This window comes from Myxine glutinosa, chromosome 12 (assembly GCF_964187855.1).
Source record: "Myxine glutinosa chromosome 12, kmMyxGlut1.1, whole genome shotgun sequence".
NCBI classification, from domain to species: Eukaryota; Metazoa; Chordata; class Myxini; order Myxiniformes; family Myxinidae; genus Myxine; species Myxine glutinosa.
The window spans coordinates 63625243-63646336 of NC_136272.1; the positions used below are offsets into that span (position 1 = coordinate 63625243).

Genomic DNA, 21094 nt, shown 5'->3' on the forward strand with positions numbered 1-21094 from the left:
AGAGGTGTAATTTTTTTCGGTTTTTCCAAGATGGTGGCCTAAACACGTGACCAATGACGTCATTATTTGTTTTCTAAACTAATTTATTCCTAGATTATGCTCAAGAAACTTCATCTTGATCGGATGAAGTTTTGTACTTGTTGAATTATGACGTCATAATGGAGGCACCTATGACATCATCATTAACATATTTTCTTCCCCATGGAGAGTTCCTTACAATGAGCCATGTCTCAATTTTTTTTGATGCAGCGCTTTCGGAGATATAGAGGTGCAAAGTTTTTCGGTTTTTCCAAGATGGCGGCCGAACCACGTGACCAATGACGTCATCTTTTTTTTTTTTCTCCACCAGTTTATGCCGACATGGCGCTCAAGAAATTGCATCTTGATTGGATGAAGTTTTGTACTTGTCGAATTATCGAATTATGACATCATTATGCAGGCCTTGGGCCGAGAGAGTTAAAAATTGGGCACAGTCTATTCCAGGGCAAGACAAATATGTGTGTAAAGTTTGGCGATTATATGTGCAACGGTGTAGACATAGTACTGCGCACAAACAGACAGACAGACAAACAGACAGACAGATGAAAAATCGGTCAGAGACCGAGGACTTGCCAGAATGTACTTTTTTATCGGCCATTTTGGACAAATATGGCGGCCGAACCACGTGACAGATGATGTCATCATTATTTGTTTTCTCCACCAGTTTATGCCGACATGGCGCTCAAGAAATTGCATCCTGATTGGATGAAGTTTTGTACTTGTCGAATTATCGAATTATGATGTCATAATGGAGGCTTTGGGCCGAGAGAGTTAAAAATTGGGCACAGTCTATTCCAGGGCTAGACAAATATGTGTGCAAAGTATGGCGATTCTATGTGCAACGATGTAGACGTAGTACTGCGCACAAACAGGCAGACAGACAGACAGACAGACAGACAAACGGACAAAGAGACAGACAGACTAGAAATCGGTCAGAGACCGAGGAGTTGCTGGAATTAAAAATATGGTGGCCGAACCACGTGACCGATGATGTCATCATTATTTGTTTTCTCCACCAGTTTATGCCGACATGGCGCTCAAGAAATTGCATCCTGATTGGATGAAGTTTTGTACTTGTCGAATTATCGAATTATGATGTCATAATGGAGGCCTTGTGCCGAGAGAGGTAAAAATTGGGCACAGTCTATTCCAGGGCTAGACAAATATGTGTGCAAAGTATGGCGATTATATGTGCAACGATGTAGACGTAGTACTGCGCACAAACAGGCAGACAGACAGACAAACAGACAGACAGACAGACAAACGGACAAAGAGACAGACAGACTAGAAATCGGTCAGAGACCGAGGACTTGCCGGAATAATAAATACTAGCAACGGTACCCACCCTATGGGTGGGGCTTCAATTGGGAGGCCCAAATGAAAAGGCTAAATATCAGAAGTTGAGGGCTTTTTTTCTTTTAAACGATTTATATAAACATCTGTTAAATCTCGATCGGTGCGGCCATTTGTGCGGCACCCGGGAAAATAACGTCATGCGGGAGCAAGTATCAGCAGGATGTGGCATTGTGGGAGTTCACGTTTCTGATCCTCCTTCATGCCGAAGTAGCCCACCACTTCTCCAAGCATTCCGCTCTTCAGATCCGCCATGACAGATTTTAGCTTGATACTGAAGACGCGTGCAGTTAGTACTCCCGATGTTGTATGTACTCCCGTGTCCTCTAACAACCCGTGTCCTTATAAAAGGTCTTTGTCCGAGGTCACCGAGTTCGATCGGTGCAGCCGTGCAGCGATCGGTGCAGCCGTTTGTGCGGCACCCGGGAAAACAACATCGTCACAATGAGAACAATGAACGTTATGCGAACGCGAATGTTAGCAACGGTACCCGCCCTACGGGCGGGGCTTCAATTGGGAAGCCCAAATGAAAAGGTAAAATATCAGAAATTGAAGGCTGTTTTTTATTTTAAACGATTCATATAAACATCTGTTAAATCATATCACACGCAAATCATCAAAATCTGAACAGTATCTTACTATAATTCACCAAATGTCCCACAGTGATCGATACGCTATGATCGTGATGATCGTGGTCGTGAATCGTGATCGATAATCGTGTTCACAATCGCTATGTCGTATGTACTCCCGATACGTGTTTCCTTCAGTTGAAATGGGTTAGAATTCTCTCAAGCAGGTATTCAACCCATGTCTTGATTGTGGCAGGTGCAGCTGTGCAGCGATCTGTGCAGCCGTTTGTGCGCGCACCCAGGAAAACAACATCGTCACAATGAGAACAACGAACATCATGCGAACGCGATTGTTATGTGGGAGTCCAAACCTGAAAATGCTGGAGACCAAAGCTGAAATTGTGAAAACTAAATAGCCTATTTTACTCCTGGAGATCCCAGGATTATCCACCCAAAATATCTTTGCGATCGGTTCAGCAGTTTTTACGGTACCTTCGAACAGACAGACAGACAGACGGACATTTGATGAATTATAGTAAGATGGCGGCCGAACCACGTGACCGATGACGTCATCATTATTTTTTTCTAAACTAAATGATTCCTAGATTATGCTCAAGAAATTTCATCTTGATCGGATTAAGTTTTGTACTTGTCGAATTATGACGTCATAAGGGAGCAACCTATAACATCATCATTAACATATTTTATTCCCCATGGAGAGTTCTTTACAATGACCCATGTCTCAATTTTTTTCTATTCAGCACTTTCGGAGACATAGAGGTGCAAAGTTTTTCCAAGATGGCGGCCGAACCACGTGACCGATGACGTCATCATTTTTTTTTTCTCCACCAGTTTATGCCGACATGGCGCTCAAGAAATTGCATCTTGATTGGATGAAGTTTTGTACTTGTCGAATTATGACGTCATAATGGAGGCCTTGTGCCCATAGAGTTAAAAATTTGGCACAGTCTATTCTAGGGCAACTAGATTATGCTCAAGAAATTTCATCTTGATCGGATGAAGTATTGTACTTGTCGTATTATGACATCATAATGGAGGCACCTATGACATCATCATTGACATATTTTATTCCTTATGGAGAGTTCTTTACAAGGAGCCATATCTCAATTTTTTCTATTCAGCACTTTCGGAGATGTAGAGGTGCAAATTTTTTCGTTTTTTCCAAGATGGCGGCTGAACCACGTGACTGATGACATCATCATTTTTTTTTTTTTCTCCACCAGTTTATGCCGACATGGCGCTCAAGAAATTGCATCTTGATTGGATGAAGTTTTGTACTTGTTGAATTATCGAATTATGACGTCATAATGGAGGCCTTGGGCCGAGAGAGTTAAAAATTGGGCACAGTCTATTCCAGGGCGAGACAAATATGTGTGTAAAGTATGGCGATTCTATGTGCAACGGTGTAGACGTAGTACTGCGCACAAACAGACAGACAGACAAACAGACAGACAGACAAACAGACAAACAGACAGACAGACAGACAAACCAACCAACCAAATTCCGGCAAGTAACAAACAAACAGACTACCCTCTCCTCTGGCGAGGGTAATAACATGGATCGGGCAATGGAGGACCTGGCCTGCCTAGATCACGGAGGTATATAATATGGAGAGCCAATTGGCCACCTCGCAGCATTAGCCGCCGTGAAGCCACCGGAAATAGTCTGGCGGCCATATTGGGAAGCCGATCGTAAGCCTGTCAAAGCAAAGGCGTGGCGCACTGATGATGCAGCTGGAGCGAATTTTAGGACCGCCGACTATTTAATTAATATAGAATACTAATATTTGAACTGATATTCGGGCTCAGAATCCCGTTCTTTAAGGAAATGGTGTTCATTAAGTTTGAAGTTGGTTCTAGACGCATTTTTCCTGGGGAATCCAATGGTTTAGAGCTTGTTTGAAAAAAAAGTGCCCAAAATTACCGCTCGGTGTTCTTTATCGTTCTTCTCATGACCCAATCACCCACTAGTAGGAATAAGAATCCTGACATGTTACACCCCTGTTTAACTCTTGTCTTCACCTTGAACCATTCTGTTGTTTCACCTTGGTCGACGACCGCACATTGAAAGTCTTGGTAAAGGGCTTTTACAAGGTTCACTAATTTTCCAGGTATGCTGTATTTCTTCATTATGACCCAGACTTTCTCTGGGCAAGGAGTCGAAAGCTTTCTAGAAATCTATAAAATTGAGGTACATCGTCGTTTGCCATTCTTTGGCTTGTTCTATAATATTCCTCAATATAAAGATCTGATTTGTTGTCATGTTATATGATGTTACTTAATTCAGTCATTATATTGTAACTAAGATGTGTATGTTTCTATTACCGAGATGTTAGAAACCACGCAGATATAATGATAACCAGAGTTTATTCTACACTGACATGGGTCAGCAACACATCAACAGTGAGTCAGTCACATAAATGACATGAAACGCTGTCATGTAGTTAACCCACACAATTCACAGTTAACCCACAAAACACACCCACACCATGTAGAGATGAGGTCGCTCTTATATTTCAGCTTGCTCTGGTGTTGCCTCACTGGTGAGCAAACAGGACCAGTTTGCAATATTTTTTCCTGATGCGCTCTTCCTTCATGTCATCATCGAGTGTTCTCACAACATGATGGAAACGTATCTTGCTGTATGATTGTGATACAGAATGTATTAAAGCAAACACATGGTTGCTGTCTGCCTCACAGTCAAACATGTGCCGATCCAAGGAAGCAAATGTAGACGGACCGACCTCAGAAAGGACAGAAGTGGAAATTGCCACTCTTATCCCACTTTCACGAGGCATTTTGCCATTGCTTACAGCCAGGAGCCTCTTGACACAGCGTTCAGTCGCCTCACAGACACGAACAACACTGTGCGAGGGAACTATGAGGCCACCCCTGTTCTTGGTAACAATCAGGCTGTACATTGGTGTGGTTTGCCATTCTTCGTTGTTACTGGTCAATGCAGAAAGACATTGGCTACACTTCAGAGTCTTCCTCACCATCCTCACCACATAGCCGGCAATATAGCCAACACATGACTCTGTAAAGATGGAAAGTTGCTCAAAATTTGGAATATCCGCATAGTCGTGGTCCTCTTTTGCCGGCGATCTCAACTCCAGGTCGTATCGTCTGGCCACCAACATGTCGTGACTCTCGTCAGGCACAGCCTGCTTTGCAACGCACTTGAAGGAAGCCGCATTCAGGATTCTGGTTGAGTCCTGTGCAGAACAGTTCCCACTTGCAGACTTGATGTCATGTCGCATCAAGAGGCGCTTATATGCGGCAACAAACTGCCGGGCCGTTGGGTTATTCCCACTTCCACATGCAATGCGGACCGCTCCAAAGAAAAGTTCAATGTGGTCTTGGCTCATTTTGTACGTGAGCAGGTATCGCAGGGGAGATGAGGCAGGTTTGACATATGTGAAATACAAAATTTTGACACTCTCTATGCAGATCATGAAACCAATGAAGGGGGTTTTCAAACGCGTATTGGTCATAACTTGACCATTCATGTTTTTGATGTTGGACAAGTAACTGTAGGCAGTATCCAGGAATGGCAGGAAAAGTCCTTCTCGTGATGTCATGAGTGGTGCCTTGTAGTTTCGTGCCAATGGATTGCGAGAATTTAGAATGTCAAACAGTTTGTCCAATGTTTCAATGTATTGGCAGGTAGCCTCACTGCCCTGAAATTCTGATAGTTGCAAAGTGTCCCTGCAAAACCGAATTGCATCTGCCACACTAGTGCTCAATGTCTGAGCAGCTGTGTCCACCTTCATGACATTGCTCTTCCACTCGATGTGTTTCCGGGAGAGCTTATTTCCCAGACGCAAGCCTTCCCTCTTCTGCAGATCAAAGAGTGCCTGGATGTATTTCCACGCGATGACTTTTTTGTTGCCATCCTCCATCATTTTCATGGATCCAAGACAGTTTCTTGCAAGTTTAAGCATGTGACATGCATCGAGTACAACACAAATTTTCTTTTCGGGATTTGCTGGGTGGGGAAATGTTGGTTTCACATTCTGCGGCGTGATGTCGGCACCTAGCTCACGTAACATTGTCAAATGAGCGGACGGTCCATCGCAAGTTAAGGAAACCACCTCTGCACCGATATCATGCAATTTTAGTAGACATTGTGTCACCAAATTCGCCTGTTCCTTCCCCGACAATCCATTTATCATAAAGTATGCTACAGGCACTTTCCAACTGTCATTCAGTGCAACCAGCATGAAAACCAGTGCGCTGCTGGCCTGGCGAGCACTGTCATCTTGGACTCCGTTTCCGATGTCGACGTACCCCAATACCTTGTCCCCTAAAAAGTCAATTGCCTTCATGATGGCCATCTCGTCTAACATCAGGCTACACAGTGTTCTCTTGCCAGTCTCCATCTCTGCTTTAAACCGGCTCTCTAGTGCTTGGAATACAACTGCACTAAAACCAGGTGAACCATCAATTGCGCTGTACCATTTCCGGATTGTGGATGGACTTGGCAGTGCCAAGTCGAATGTCTCTCGAACATAGTCGTATCCTTTAGCAGAATAAAATTGAAGAGTGAGTGCGAAAGCTTTGATGACTGGATCGTATTCATCGTATTCAAACACGGACGCAGACACAATCGGCTTCCCAATATGGCCGCCAAGCAACTTCCGCTAGCTTCAGCCGACAGCCGTCATTGGCTCTCCAGTTTATTATATACCTCCGTGGCCTAGATAGCCAGACTAAACAATGTCCGACCAGACTTCAAGTTGTCCAGCCTGGGTTCCAATCTCGACCCAGATATAAACTAGCATCCAGGTGTTGTTTGATGTTGGACAAGAAAAATATCGATGGATGGACAAGTAGGGCGATGGATGACCCGTCTGCTAGCTCGCACTAATGGTCGCCGGTGGACGTTGAAGACCGTGCAGGGTGTCTGCCGTGAAGAGTCGGCGAGTTATCGCCAGCACCCTGGAACAAATTACAATTTCCCGTCCAAGGTCTCTCAGCAATCCATACTTGGCAAGCTTCGTCATAGCAGCAACACAGCACCCCCAACGTCATGGGTTGAGGGAGGTCTTCACCATGCAATGGCCTGAAACATGGCACATGATGAATGTCGGACTTCTTGGTTATTTTGAGGGCAGGAGAAGAAGGAACGAGTGGAAAATGGTCGAATGGAGAGAAAAAGAGAGGAAGAGAGAGAAAGAGAGAGCGAGAGTACTCCAAATAAATAAATAGAAGGTCGTTGTGTCTGGGGTCATGTCGCCAACGTGTGATGCGAGGCGAGAAATGGCGGACATCGCACAAGCACAAGGACCTCTGTGTTGGACACTCGGGGATGGAATGCCGCCATGATTGTCGAGAAGTTTCACATTTTCATGAGGCGGAGCGAAAGAGTCACTCTCGTTTTGTAACACTCGTTTTGTAACACTCTCGTTTTGTAACACTCGTTTTGTCACACTCTCGTTTTGTAACACTCGTTTTGTAACACTCTCGTTTTGTCTCACCCTCGTTTTGTCTCACCCTCGTTTTGTCACACTCTCGTTTTGTAACACTCTCGTTTTGTCTCACCCTCGTTTTGTCTCACCCTCGTTTTGTAACAATCTCGTTTTGTAACACGCTGGTTTTGTCACACTCTCGTTTTGTCACACCCTCGTTTTGTCACAATCTCGATTTGTCTCACCCTCGTTTTGTCTCACTCTCGTTTTGTCACACCCTCGTTTTGTCACACTCTCGTTTTGTCTCATCCTCGTTTTGTCTCACCCTCGTTTTGTCTCACCCTCGTTTTGTCTCACTCTCGTTTTGTAACAATCTCGTTTTGTAACACTCTCGTTTTGTCACACCCTCGTTTTGTCACACTCTCGTTTTGTCTCATCCTCGTTTTGTCTCACCCTCGTTTTGTCTCACCCTCGTTTTGTCACACTCTCGTTTTGTCTCATCCTCGTTTTGTAACACTCTCGTTTTGTCTCACCCTCGTTTTGTCACACCCTCGTTTTGTCTCACCCTCGTTTTGTCACACCCTCGTTTTGTCACACTCTCCTTTTGTCTCATCCTCGTTTTGTCTCACCCTCGTTTTGTCTCACCCTCGTTTTGTCTCACTCACGTTTTGTCACACCCTCGTTTTGTAACACTCTCGTTTTGTCTCACCCTCGTTTTGTCACACCCTCGTTTTGTCTCACCCTCGTTTGGTCACACCCTCGTTTTGTCTCACCCTCGTTTTGTCACACCCTCGTTTTGTCTCACCCTCGTTTTGTCTCACCCTCGTTTTGTCTCACTCTCGTTTTGTCACACCCTCGTTTTGTCTCACTCTCGTTTTGTCACACCCTCGTTTTGTCACACCCTCGTTTTGTCACACTCTCGTTTTGTCACACTCTCGTTTTGTAACACTCTCGTTTTGTAACACTCTCGTTTTGTAACACTCTCGTTTTGTCACACTCTCGTTTTGTAACACTCTCGTTTTGTCACACTCGTTTCGTCACACTCCCGTTTTGTCACTCTCGTTTCGTCACACTCGTTTTGTCACTCACGTTTCGTCACACTCCCGTTTTGTCACCCTTGTTTTGTCACACTCTCGTTTTGTCACTCTTGTTTTGTCACCCTTGTTTTGTCACACTCTCGTTTTGTCACACTCGTTTTGTCACACTCGTTTCGTCACACTCCCGTTTTGTCACTCTCGTTTCGTCACATTCGTTTTGTCACACTCGTTTCGTCACACTCCCGTTTTGTCACTCTCGTTTCGTCACACTCGTTTTGTCACTCACGTTTTGTCACACCCTCGTTTTGTCACACGTTTCGTCACACCCTCGTTTTGTCACCCTTGTTTTGTCACACTCTCGTTTCGTCACACTCGTTTTGTCACTCACGTTTCGTCACACCCTCGTTTTGTCACACGTTTCGTCACACCCTCGTTTTGTCACCCTTGTTTTGTCACAATCTCGTTTTGTCACTCTTGTTTTGTCACCCTTGTTTTGTCACACTCTCGTTTTGTCACTCACGTTTCGTCACACTCTCGTTTTGTCACTCACCTTTCGTCACACTCTCGTTTTGTCACTCTTGTTTTGTCACCCTTGTTTTGTCACACTCTCGTTTTGTCACTCTTGTTTTGTCACCCTTGTTTTGTCACACACTCGTTTTGTCACACTCTCGTTTTGTCACTCTTGTTTTGTCACCCTTGTTTTGTCACACTCTCGTTTTGTCACTCACGTTTCGTCACACTCTCGTTTTGTCACTCACCTTTCGTCACACTCTCGTTTTGTCACTCTTGTTTTGTCACCCTTGTTTTGTCACACTCTCGTTTTGTCACTCTTGTTTTGTCACCCTTGTTTTGTCACACACTCGTTTTGTCACACTCTCGTTTTGTCACGCTTGTTTAGTCACACTCTCGTTTTGTCACACTCGTTTTGTAACTCTCGTTATCGTCGACGTAAATCCGAGTCCCCAAAACAGGCAAATCCTAAGTGAGCCGCTTGTGTTTACCCGCGTAGACCGCAGGTCTTCCGTGGCGTGGTGTCATCGTGGTGGACTTGAGGTTCATGGTGGTGGTGTCATCGTGGTGGACTTGAGGTTCATGGTGGTGGTGTCATCGTGGTGGACATGATGTTCATGGTGGTGGTGTCATCGTGGTGGACTTGAGGTTCATGGTGGTGGTGTCATCGTGGTGGACATGAGGTTCATGGTGGTGGTGTCATCGTGGTGGACATGAGGTTCATGGTGGTGGTGTCATCGTGGTGGACATGAGGTTCATGGTGGTGGTGTCATCGTGGTGGACTTGAGGTTCATGGTGGTGGTGTCATCGTGGTGGACTTGAGGTTCATGGTGGTGGTGTCATCGTGGTGGACATGAGGTTCATGGTGGTGGTGTCATCGTGGTGGACTTGAGGTTCATGGTGGTGGTGTCATCGTGGTGGACTTGAGGTTCATGGTGGTGGTGTCATCGTGGTGGACTTGAGGTTCATGGTGGTGGTGTCATCGTGGTGGACTTGAGGTTCATGGTGGTGGTGTCATCGTGGTGGACATGAGGTTCATGGTGGTGGTGTCATCGTGTTGGACATGAGGTTCATGGTGGTGGTGTCATCGTGGTGGAATTGAGGTTCATGGTGGTGGTGTCATCGTGGTGGACATGAGGTTCATGGTGGTGGTGTCATCGTGGTGGACTTGAGGTTCATGGTGGTGGTGTCATCGTGGTGGAATTGAGGTTCATGGTGGTGGTGGTGTCATCGTGGTGGACATGAGGTTCATGGTGGTGGTGTCATCGTGGTGGACATGAGGTTCATGGTGGTGGTGTCATCGTGGTGGACATGAGGTTCATGGTGGTGGTGTCATCGTGGTGGACATGAGGTTCATGGTGGTGGTGTCATCGTGGTGGACATGAGGTTCATGGTGGTGGTGTCATCGTAGTGGACATGAGGTTCATGGTGGTGGTGTCATCGTGGTGGACATGATGTTCATGGTATGGTGGTGTCATCGTGGTGGACTTGAGGTTCATGGTGGTGGTGTCATCGTGGTGGACTTGAGGTTCATGGTGGTGGTGTCATCGTGGTGGACTTGAGGTTCATGGTGGTGTTAGGGAGTCGGCGGTGTTAGGGAGTCGGTGGTGTTAGGGAATTATATCATCATCCCCACTCCTCCACCAGGTGATCTCGTGAACAGAAGACCAAGGTCGGGCTTGTTTTCAACATCCTGTGGCATATTAAACGAATGTTTCTCTCTTTCGAGCTCTTGTCTTCGCCTTTCTTGGATCTCCTTGTCCATGGCGAACGTTTCCTTGGAAAAGAGAGATTTCCTAATGGACTCCAGATGGATCCACAACAGATTTATCATCTGTTAAACCTGAAAGACGAGACCTCAATACGTCCTCCCAGCACCTCTCAGCTCTTAAACAATGTCCGACCATTTTATTAGCCTGCTACACGGGTCGGGTTGTGGTGGAGGATGTGCAGTTGTGGCCAGGCCAACCAGGACACCATTATCAGCCTTCCTCAGGCCTTCCTGTTTTGACTTATCCTGACAAACCGGTCGAGTCGGTCGTCAATGGCCAATTGTTGTTGAGCTAACCGAGCAGCCCCTCTGGTTATGGGGCAAATGTTTTAAACACTCGTGCTGGATAAAAATGTTGTAAATGTACCCAGAGGCCTTTGGGTCTCATGAAAGGATAATAAGAAAACCACAAGGTGATAACGATCAGAATGATGACACTTTGTACTTCGTGTTTGTTTTTCTTTTCTTTTCTGCAGAAGTTTAAACTCATCGAGCAGCAGCTGCAATGACGGGGCCTTGAATGTGGATTCGAGTGAGGATGAATTCTAACCTGCAACGTGCAGCATAGTCATTATAAACCAATAATTATATCATCATATAATGGGTGGTTGTGTATCGATGATTGAACCAGAGGACGCCATGATCATGGAGCAACGTGCGGTCCAATGCTTCCAAACGTGTTTGGCTCCACTCGCCGCTTTGAGGTTCGAATCCCGAGCTCTGGAAGTTTCAAGGTGTTCCATACACAAGTCGTCTTACTCGCAGGTGTTAATTGTGATAACATTGCAATAGGCAGCTGGCCTGCTCTAGCCAACTTCAACAACAGCTATAAATGGTTAATGGTAAATCCACAGTTACCATGATTATTGCAATGCATCATCGCTCGTTTGTTGCAGCTTTTAAAAGTTTACAATGCAGCAAAGGTCAATTTGTTCTCTGAAGTCACAATGTGAGACACTCCAGGTGGATGGAGATGAAATTTGTTTCTACTTTTGGTACTCAACAGTCAAAAACTCAACAGGAAACTCAACATCAACAAAACTCAACAAAACCCAACAACAACTCAACTCAACAAAAACTCAACAACTCAACAGTCAAAAACAAGACAACATATTACCTAACAAGACAACATATTAACTAACAAGACAACATATTAACTAACAAGACAACATATTAACTAACAAGACAACATATTAACTAACCAGACAACATATTAACTAACAAGACAACATATTAACTAACAAGACAACATATTAACTAACAAGACAACATATTAAATAACAAGACAACATATTAACTAACAAGACAACATATTAACTAACAAGACAACATTAACTAACAAGACAACATATTAACTAACAAGACAACATATTAACAAACAAGATAACATATTAACTAACAACACAACATATTAACTAACAAGACAACATATTAACTAACAAGACAACATATTAACTAACAAGACAACACATTAACGAACAAGATAACATATTAACTAACAAGACAACATATTAACTAACAAGACAACATATTAACTAACCAGACAACATATTAACTAACAAGACAACATATTAACTAACAAGACAACATATTAACTAACAAGACAACATATTAACTAACAAGACAACATATTAACTAACAAGACAACATATTAGCTGACAAGACAACATATTAACTAACAAGACAACATATTAACTAACAAGACAACATATTAACTAACAAGACAACATATTAACTAACAAGACAACATATTAACTAACAAGACAACATATTAACTAACAAGACAACATATTAAATAACAAGACAACATATTAACTAACAAGACAACATATTAACTAACAAGACAACATATTAACTAACAAGACAACATATTAACTAACAAGACAACATATTAACTAACCAGACAACATATTAACTAACAAGACAACATATTAACTAACCAGACAACATTAACTAACAAGACAACATATTAACTAACAAGACAACATATTAAGTAACAAGACAACATATTAACTAACAAGACTAACAAGACAACATATTAACTACCAAGACAACATATTAACTAACAAGACAACATATTAACTAACAAGACAACATATTAACTAACCAGACAACATATTAACTAACAAGACAACATATTAACTAACCAGACAACATATTAACTAACAAGACAACATATTAACTAACCAGACAACATATTAACTAAGAAGACAACATATTAACTAACAAGACAACATATTAACTAACCAGAAAACATATTAACGAAGAAGACAACATATTAACTAAGAAGACAACATATTAACTAACCAGACAACATATTAACTAAGAAGACAACATATTAACTAACATGACAACATATTAACCAACCAGACAACATATTAACTAACAAGATAACATATTAACTAACAAGACAACATATTAACTAATAGGAAAACATATTAACTAACAAGACAACATATTAACTAATAGGAAAACATATTAACTAACAAGACAACATATTAACTAACAAGACAACAACATCAATCCCACTCCTCCCTCCAGGTCTTTAAAACAGCTGTTCACCACCATCTCTTATCAAATATTATCTTATCTTATCATACCCCCATCCAAAACCTTGATCTTTTCTACCCCCGTTAATTCACCCCAGATACACTTTTTTCAAATTCCAACTACTTTGCTGGAAGTCCTTGCAGTGTCCATGTGTTTTTTTTACCACCTCCCTCCACGCCCCCCCCCCCCTTTCCCATGCCACCTCCCCCCCAAGCCCTCTCCCTCCCACAGATCTCCCGATGTCCCGGCTCCCCATCTTGTCTCCCGCTCCCTTTATCATATGTTTTATGTGTCGGTTTGTCTTTGTGTGATCAATGTCAGCTCTTACACGAGCCTCGATGTTGTAGACAAAAAAAACAAACTAGAACGGAACTCGGTAGAGAGCACACCTCCACCTGATGAACAGTTTACGTTTTGTATCCCACTGATAGGCCGGACCTGGATTCAGACCTGAACCAAAATCTGATTGGCTTGTTCTTGTCACCTGACCAGCTCATCCACTAAGAGTTGCCATAATCTGTGCACAATTTTTTGAGATATCATGTTGTATATCGCTTTTGGTTTTGGTTTTTGGTTTAATTGTGAAAAATCACTGAAAAAAAAAATTCTAGTATCCGGCTCTGGATTCGGATCTTCACCAAAATTAAATAAATCCGTCCTTGTCACACACCTAACCTGTCCACCAAATTTCGTCCGAATCCGTCCTTCACCCTTTGAGATATTTTGCTCACAGACAGACAGGGGTGAAAACATAATCTCCGTCCACCCTTGGTGGCGGAAATAATAACAATGATTATTATTATTATTATTATTATTATTATTATATGTACAGGTTGAAATACAGTGGATGTGGGACACGCAGATTGATTCAATGGGTCTGGTGAAGAAGAACCTACAGTCCTGTACAATCAAGTGGATCACATCCCTGCAGGTGACATCACACCATCCAAAGTGCAAAGGTTCATTCTCAGAAACATCACATTCATTTTTCACAAAATTCTGGACGTTCAATGACTGTCGTAGCATGTTCGTAGCATGTTCGTGGGGTACAGGTAAACATGTGCTATAAACTATGGGTTGGTGTTGTGGTTGAGGAGTCACCTAGCAAGGTGTAGTGTTGAATAATAACATTGATAACTAGCCGAAACCCGTGGAACATCCACGGAAGGGAGGATGTGGTGTATGGATAGAGTGTACCATTATGGATGGCATAGGGGATTTGCTTGTCCGAGTTAGAGTTAGGAAGAAAGATGAGAATGAAGAGTGCGTATATGAACAACGATCACCGACACCGGCACAAATGCATGCTCTGGATTGTCCACTCAGTGGACGGCTTGCTTTCGCCTTCGCCTGTCCAATCAACGGACGGCTTGCTTCGCCTTCGCCCAGCAGACGCCAATACGATGGCGTCGTAAGATGGCGTCGTATTGGCAGTTAATCGAATGCTTTTGGGCCCCAACGTCGGCTAATTCAGATTTTTCGAGTATGCCTGTACGTGATAAACAAAGAGCGCGGTTCGTAGATCGTAAATCCATTAGTGCCATGGGCATCGGGTCACTGGGTGCGGCGTAAAAGGGATAACAAAGTCGAGTCCTTACGCTATTATTATATCGATACTCCCCGTCGATGTGCTTCTGTGGTAATCGCGAATATGAGTCACATACACGGTCACAGTGCCTGACGCGACTGTGACCGTGTTTTGACTAATAAATCTACGAGTCACAAAACACGAACCGAACTCACCTCAAGCAGTAAAAAGGTACAAATCGCTCCTAGAAACCACCTCATCTCTTCAGACCTCAACACACGTCGATAAGTGACGGCAGTGCTCATGGGAGCTTCTTCTTCCGTTAAGCTCCAATTTTTTCTCTTTAAGTTAAGTCCAATCAGTCCTCTCTGCTCGAAGTGCTCAGGCCATGCCTTCCCGCTCTCATTCTTTTATTGCCGTTCGGTGTAGAAAGGGATTGACATATCGTTCGTCTGTTTCAGCTCGTTATCTTTAAGCTTCCTTACGTCTCGCCACCTGCTACACCTCTCTGAGTTACGAGGATTTATGCAACGCACCCCGAGTATCGCAACGTCACTCCATTTAACTTTATTAAAATGACGATAAAGACGTTTCCTTATATATCCTAATTTAAAATGTTCAAGGGAATAAAAAGACCATTTGGTTCACACCACCCATGTTCACACCACTCGACTGTCCAATCAGCGGACGGCTCGCTTCGCCTCCGCCCAGCAGACGCCAATACAATGGCGCCGTAAGATGGCGTCGTATCGGCAGTTAATCGGATGCTTTTGGGCCCCAACGTCGGCTAATTCAGATTTTTCGAGTATGGCTGTACGTGATAAACAAAGAGCGCGGTTCGTAGATGGTAAATCCATTAGTGCCGTGGGCATCGGGTCACTGGGTGCGGCGTAAAAGGGATAACAAAGTCGAGTCCTTACGCTATTATTATATAGACTAGCCGAAACCCGTGGAACATCCACGGAAGGGAGGATGTGGTGTATGGATAGAGTGTACCATTATGGATGGCATAGGGGATTTGCTTGTCCGAGTAAGAGTTAGTAAGAAAGATGAAAATGAAGAGTGCGTATATGAACAACGATCGCCGACACCGGCACAAATGCATGCTCTGGATTGTCCACTCAGTGGACGGCTTGCTTTCGCCTTCGCCTGTCCAATCAGCGGACGGCTTGCTTCGCCTTCGCCCAGCAGACGCCAATACGATGGCGTCGTAAGATGGCGTCGTATCGGCAGTTAATCGGATGCTTTTGGGCCCCAACGTCTGCTAATTCAGATTTTTCGAGTATGCCTGTACGTGATAAACAAAGAGCGCGGTTCGTAGATCGTAAATCCATTAGTGCCATGGGCATCGGGTCACTGGGTGCGGCATAAAAGGGATAACAAAGTCGAGTCCTTACGCTATTATTATATAGATTATAATATGCTAAAATAATCAATTATTGTGATAAATATAATTATTATTCCCATTTGTTCCTTGGTGTTTTATTCATTATCCGCTCACCTTATTTGCTCCTCATCTGATCCATGACCCCTCTCCACAAATGTATCAAATGGCTTCATTTGGTGTGTGAGGTCTTCATCTTAAGTGCCATGGAATCTATCTGGCTCCTCACCATGGAATCTGGAATCTGCCTCCTCACCATGGAATCTGGCTCCTCACCATGGAATCTGGCTCCTCACCATGGAATCTGGAATCTGGCTCTTCACCATGGATTCTGGCTCCTCACCATGGAATCTGAAATCTGCCTCCTCACCATGGAATCTGGAATCTGGCTCCTCACCATGGAATCTGGAATCTGGCTCCTCACCATGGAATCTGGAATCTGGCTCCTCACCATGGAATCTGGAATCTGGATCCTCACCATGGAATCTGGAATCTGCCTCCTCTCCATGGAATCTGGAATCTGGCTCCTCACCATGGAATCTGGAATCTGGCTCCTCACCATGGAATCTGGAATCTGGCTCCTCACCATGGAATCTGGAATCTGCCTCCTCACCATGGAATCTGGAATCTGGCTCCTCACCATGGAATCTGGAATCTGGCTCCTCACCATGGAATCTGGAATCTGGCTCCTCACCATGGAATCTGGAATCTGGCTCCTCACCATGGAATCTGGAATCTGGCTCCTCACCATGGAATCTGGAATCTAGCTCCTCACCATGGAATCTGGAATCTGGCTCCTCACCATGGAATCTGGAATCAGGCTCCTCACCATGGAATCTGGAATCAGGCTCCTCACCATGGAATCTGGAATCTGGCTCCTCACCATGGAATCTGGAATCTGGCTCCTCACCATGGAATCTGGAATCTGGCTCCTCACCATGGAATCTGGAATCTGGCTCCTCAACATGGAATCTGGAATCTGGCTCCTCACCATGGAATCTGGAATCTGGCTCCTCACCATGGAATCTGGAATCTGGCTCCTCACCATGGAATCTGGAATCTGGCTCATCACCATGGAATCTGGCTCCTCACCATGGAATCTGGAATCTGGCACCTCACCATGGAATCTGGCTCCTCACCATGGAATCTGGAATCTGGCTCCTCACCATGGAATCTGGCTCCTCACCATGGAATCTGGAATCTGGCTCCTCACCATGGAATCTGGCTCTTCACCATGGAATCTGGAATCTGGCTCCTCACCATGGAATCTGGAATCTGGCTCCTCACCATGGAATCTGGAATCTGGCTCATCACCATGGAATCTGGAATCTGGATCCTCACCATGGAATCTGGAATCTGGCTCCTCACCATGGAATCTGGATCCTCACCATGGAATCTCGACTCTGGCTCCTCACCATGTAATCTGGCTCCTCACCATGGAATCTGGAATCTGGATCCTCACCATGGAATCTGGAATCTGGCTCCTCACCATGGAATCTGGCTCCTCACCATGGAATCTCGACTCTGGCTCCTCACCATGGAATCTGGCTCCTCACCATGGAATCTGGAATCTGGCTCTTCACCATGGAATCTGGAATCTGGCTCCTCACCATGGAATCTGGAATCTGGCTCATCACCATGGAATCTGGAATCTGGATCCTCACCATGGAATCTGGAATCTGGCTCCTCACCATGGAATCTGGCTCCTCACCATGGAATCTCGACTCTGGCTCCTCACCATGGAATCTGGCTCCTCACCATGGAATCTGGAATCTGGCTCTTCACCATGGAATCTGGAATCAGGCTCCTCACCATGGAATCTGGCTCCTCACCATGGAATCTGGAATCTGGCTCCTCACCATGGAATCTGGAATCTGCCTCCTCACCATGGAATCAGGCTCCTCACCATGGAATCTGGAATCTGGCTCCTCACCATGGAATCTGGAATCTGGCTCCTCACCATGGAATCTGGCTCCTCACCATGGAATCTGGAATCTGGCTCCTCACCATGAAATCTGGAATCTGGCTCCTCACCATGGAATCTGGCTCCTCACTATGGAATCTGGAATCTGGCTCCTCACCATGGAATCTGGAATCTGGCTTCTCACCATGGATTCTGGAATCTGGCTCCTCACCATGGAATCTGACTCCTCACCATGGAATCTGGCTCTTCACCATGGAATCTGGCTCCTCACCATCGAATCTGGCTCATCACCATGGAATCTGTCTCCTCACCATGAAATCTGGCTCCTCACCATGAAATCTGGCTCCTCACCATGAAATCTGGCTCCTCACCATTGGTTGTTGTTGCCACTTCCTGTGTTCTGTCCTTTTTGAGGTCCCAGAGTCCAATTCTATCCATCTCATTCACTTCCCAATAGAAGTCGCTGAGTATCATGGGTAGCTTCTCCCTCACTGCAGGCAGGTAGCTTCTCTCTCGCCGCAGGCAGGTAGCTTCTCCCTCACCGCAGGCAGGTTGGCTGCCTCGCAGTGTTTTCTGGTTTTACCTCTTTCTAACCACTCATTCACTCACTCATTCACTCATACACATGTTCAGCACTTTATAGGTGTGCTCGAAGGTTGAAATCTTGCATACTGATGTATCAAGTCGTCCCAAAGACTTTAAAATGGTACCTGCTGCTTCCTTGCTTGAGAAGGACAGAGCACGTACAATCCCCGTCGGTTGACATCCATGGGGAGGAGGAAATTCCTCTTGAGGAAATGCCCTGCTCAGTATGGCGAGAAAAGCGGCGCCATTGTTATGACGTCACTGGTACCCAGAGTGTCCAGGGAAGTGACGGCACCTCCCCCAAGCTCAGTGGTTGTGTTACGTGTTTGTCGTGTGTGTGTGTGTGTGTGTGTGTGTTTGTCGTGTGTGTACGTGTGTGTGTGTGTGTGTGTGTGTTTGTCGTGTGTGTGTGTGTGTGTGTGTGTGTGTGTGTGTGTGTGTGTGTGTGTGTTTGTCGTGTGTGTGTGTGTGTGTGTGTGTGTGTGTGTGTTTGTCGCGTGTGTGTGTGTGTGTGTGTGTGTGTTTGACGTGTGTGTGTTTGTCGTGTGTGTGTGTGTGTGTGTGTGTGTGTGTTTGTCGTGTGTGTGTGTGTGTGTGTGTGTGTGTGTGTGTGTTTGTCGTGTGTGTGTGTGTGTGTGTGTGTGTGTGTGTTTGTCGTGTGTGTGTGTGTGTTTGTCGTGTGTGTGTGTGTGTTTGTTTGTCGTGTGTGTGTGTGTGTTTGTCGTGTGTGTGTGTGTGTGTGTGTGTGTGTGTGTGTGTTTGGCGTGTGAGTGTGTGTTTGTCGTGTGTGTGTGTGTGTGTGTTTGTCGTGTGAGTGTGTGTTTGTCGTGTGTGTGTGTGTTTGTGTGTGTGTTTGTGTCGTGTGTGTGTGTGTATGTGTGTGTATGTCGTGTGTTTGTCGTGTGTGTGTGTGTGTGTGTGTGTGTTTGTCGTGTGAGTGTGTGTTTGTCGTGTGTGTGTGTGTGTGTTTGTGTGTGTGTGTTTGTGTCGTGTGTGTGTGTGTATGTCGTGTGTTTGTCGTGTGTGTGTGTGTGTATGTGTGTGTATGTCGTGTGTTTGTCGTGTGTGTGTTTGTGTGTGTATGTCGTGTGTTTGTCGTGTGTGTGTGTGTATGTGTGTGTATGTCGTGTGTTTGTCGTGTGTGTGTTTGTGTGTGTGTGTGTTTTTCGTGTGTGTGTGTGTGTGTGTTTGTCGTGTGTGTGTGTGTGTGTCTGTGTGTGTTTGTCGTGTGTGTGTGTGTGTTTGTGTTTGTGTGTGTGCGTGTGTGTTTGTGTGTGTGTGTGTGTGTGTGCGTGTGTCTGTGTATGTTTGTCGTGTGTGTGTGTGTGTGTTTGTGTGTGTGTTTGTGTGTGTGCGTGTGTGTTTGTGTGTGTATGTGTGTGTGTGTGTGTGCGTGTGTGTTTGTCGTGTGTGTGTGTGTGTGTGTGCGTGTGTGTTTGTGTGTGTGTGTGTGTGTCTGTGTGTGTTTGTCGTGTGTGTGTGTGTGTGTGTTTGTGTGTGTGTGTGTGTTTGTGTGTGTGTGTGTGTGTTTGTGCGTGTGTGTTTGTGTGTGTGTGTGTGTGTGTGTGTGTGCGTGTTTGTGTGTGTGTGTGTGTGTGTTTGTGTGTGTGTGTGTGTGTGTGTGCGTCAGCTATATTACGAGCCTTAGCCCAAGTAGCTTAGCTCTTTAGCTCTTTCACGAGCCTCGATTCAGTATACAAAAAAACAAAAAAAACAAAAAAAAGGATAATAACAATAATAATAGTGCAGGTTTTGATCGGCGAAATCGCTCCCTTCTGCATCAAAGTTCTGACTTTTAAGGTAACTCATAATAATATTGTTATTGTTATTATTACCTCTCTCGCCCTTTCACTCCGTTCAACCAGAAACCCTTTGCGTGTGAACCTCCTCAACTCAAAGAGTAACACTCTCCTCCATTCTTCCCCTTTTTTCTCTTGCACATGTAACCCTCTTCTCGAGTCTTTTGTTTTCTGTTTCTCTTTCCAGACTTTCAAGGCCACCACCACCTCATGGTCGCTCCCATATTCCACTACTGAGCGTCGCTACACCACATGAGCCTGAGAACCTGTTTGCACCCTTTTCCTGCAACTGCTTGTGTGTTCGTCTATCTTTTTGTTGTTGTATCATCGTCTTCCCTTTTTGCCCCCATTTTATCTGGTCACCCTTCAAGGCCTTCTAAAATAACGGTCTAAAACAATTATATGATTTTGATCATTTCTGAAAAAAAAACCATCAGCACTTTCAACATTATGTTAAGGGAACATCTACTTATTAAGTACACAAATATTGTGGGATTTCTGGATACCCCCACCTCCTCCTTACCCTTCCTTTCCCCCACAGTATAGTTCATGTATATCCCTTCCTTTCCCTCTCCTTACCCCCTTTCCCTCTCCTTAACCCCTTTCCCTTTCCT

At 44.7% G+C, this 21094-nt stretch overlaps 1 protein-coding gene across 2 annotated transcripts in view; it reads right to left on the minus strand.

Moving 5' to 3' along the window:
- LOC144888543 (uncharacterized) overlaps nt 1-18951 on the minus strand; it is a 45521-nt gene extending 26570 nt beyond the window's left edge. The window contains exon 1 of one of the 2 annotated variants that reach the window (XM_078766896.1): nt 18807-18951. The gene's annotated coding sequence lies outside the window, so the exon portion shown is untranslated. The remainder of the gene's footprint in view (nt 1-18806) is intronic. The other variant, XM_078766893.1, reaches the window with a different exon arrangement.
- Between the last annotated feature and the right edge of the window lie 2143 nt (nt 18952-21094).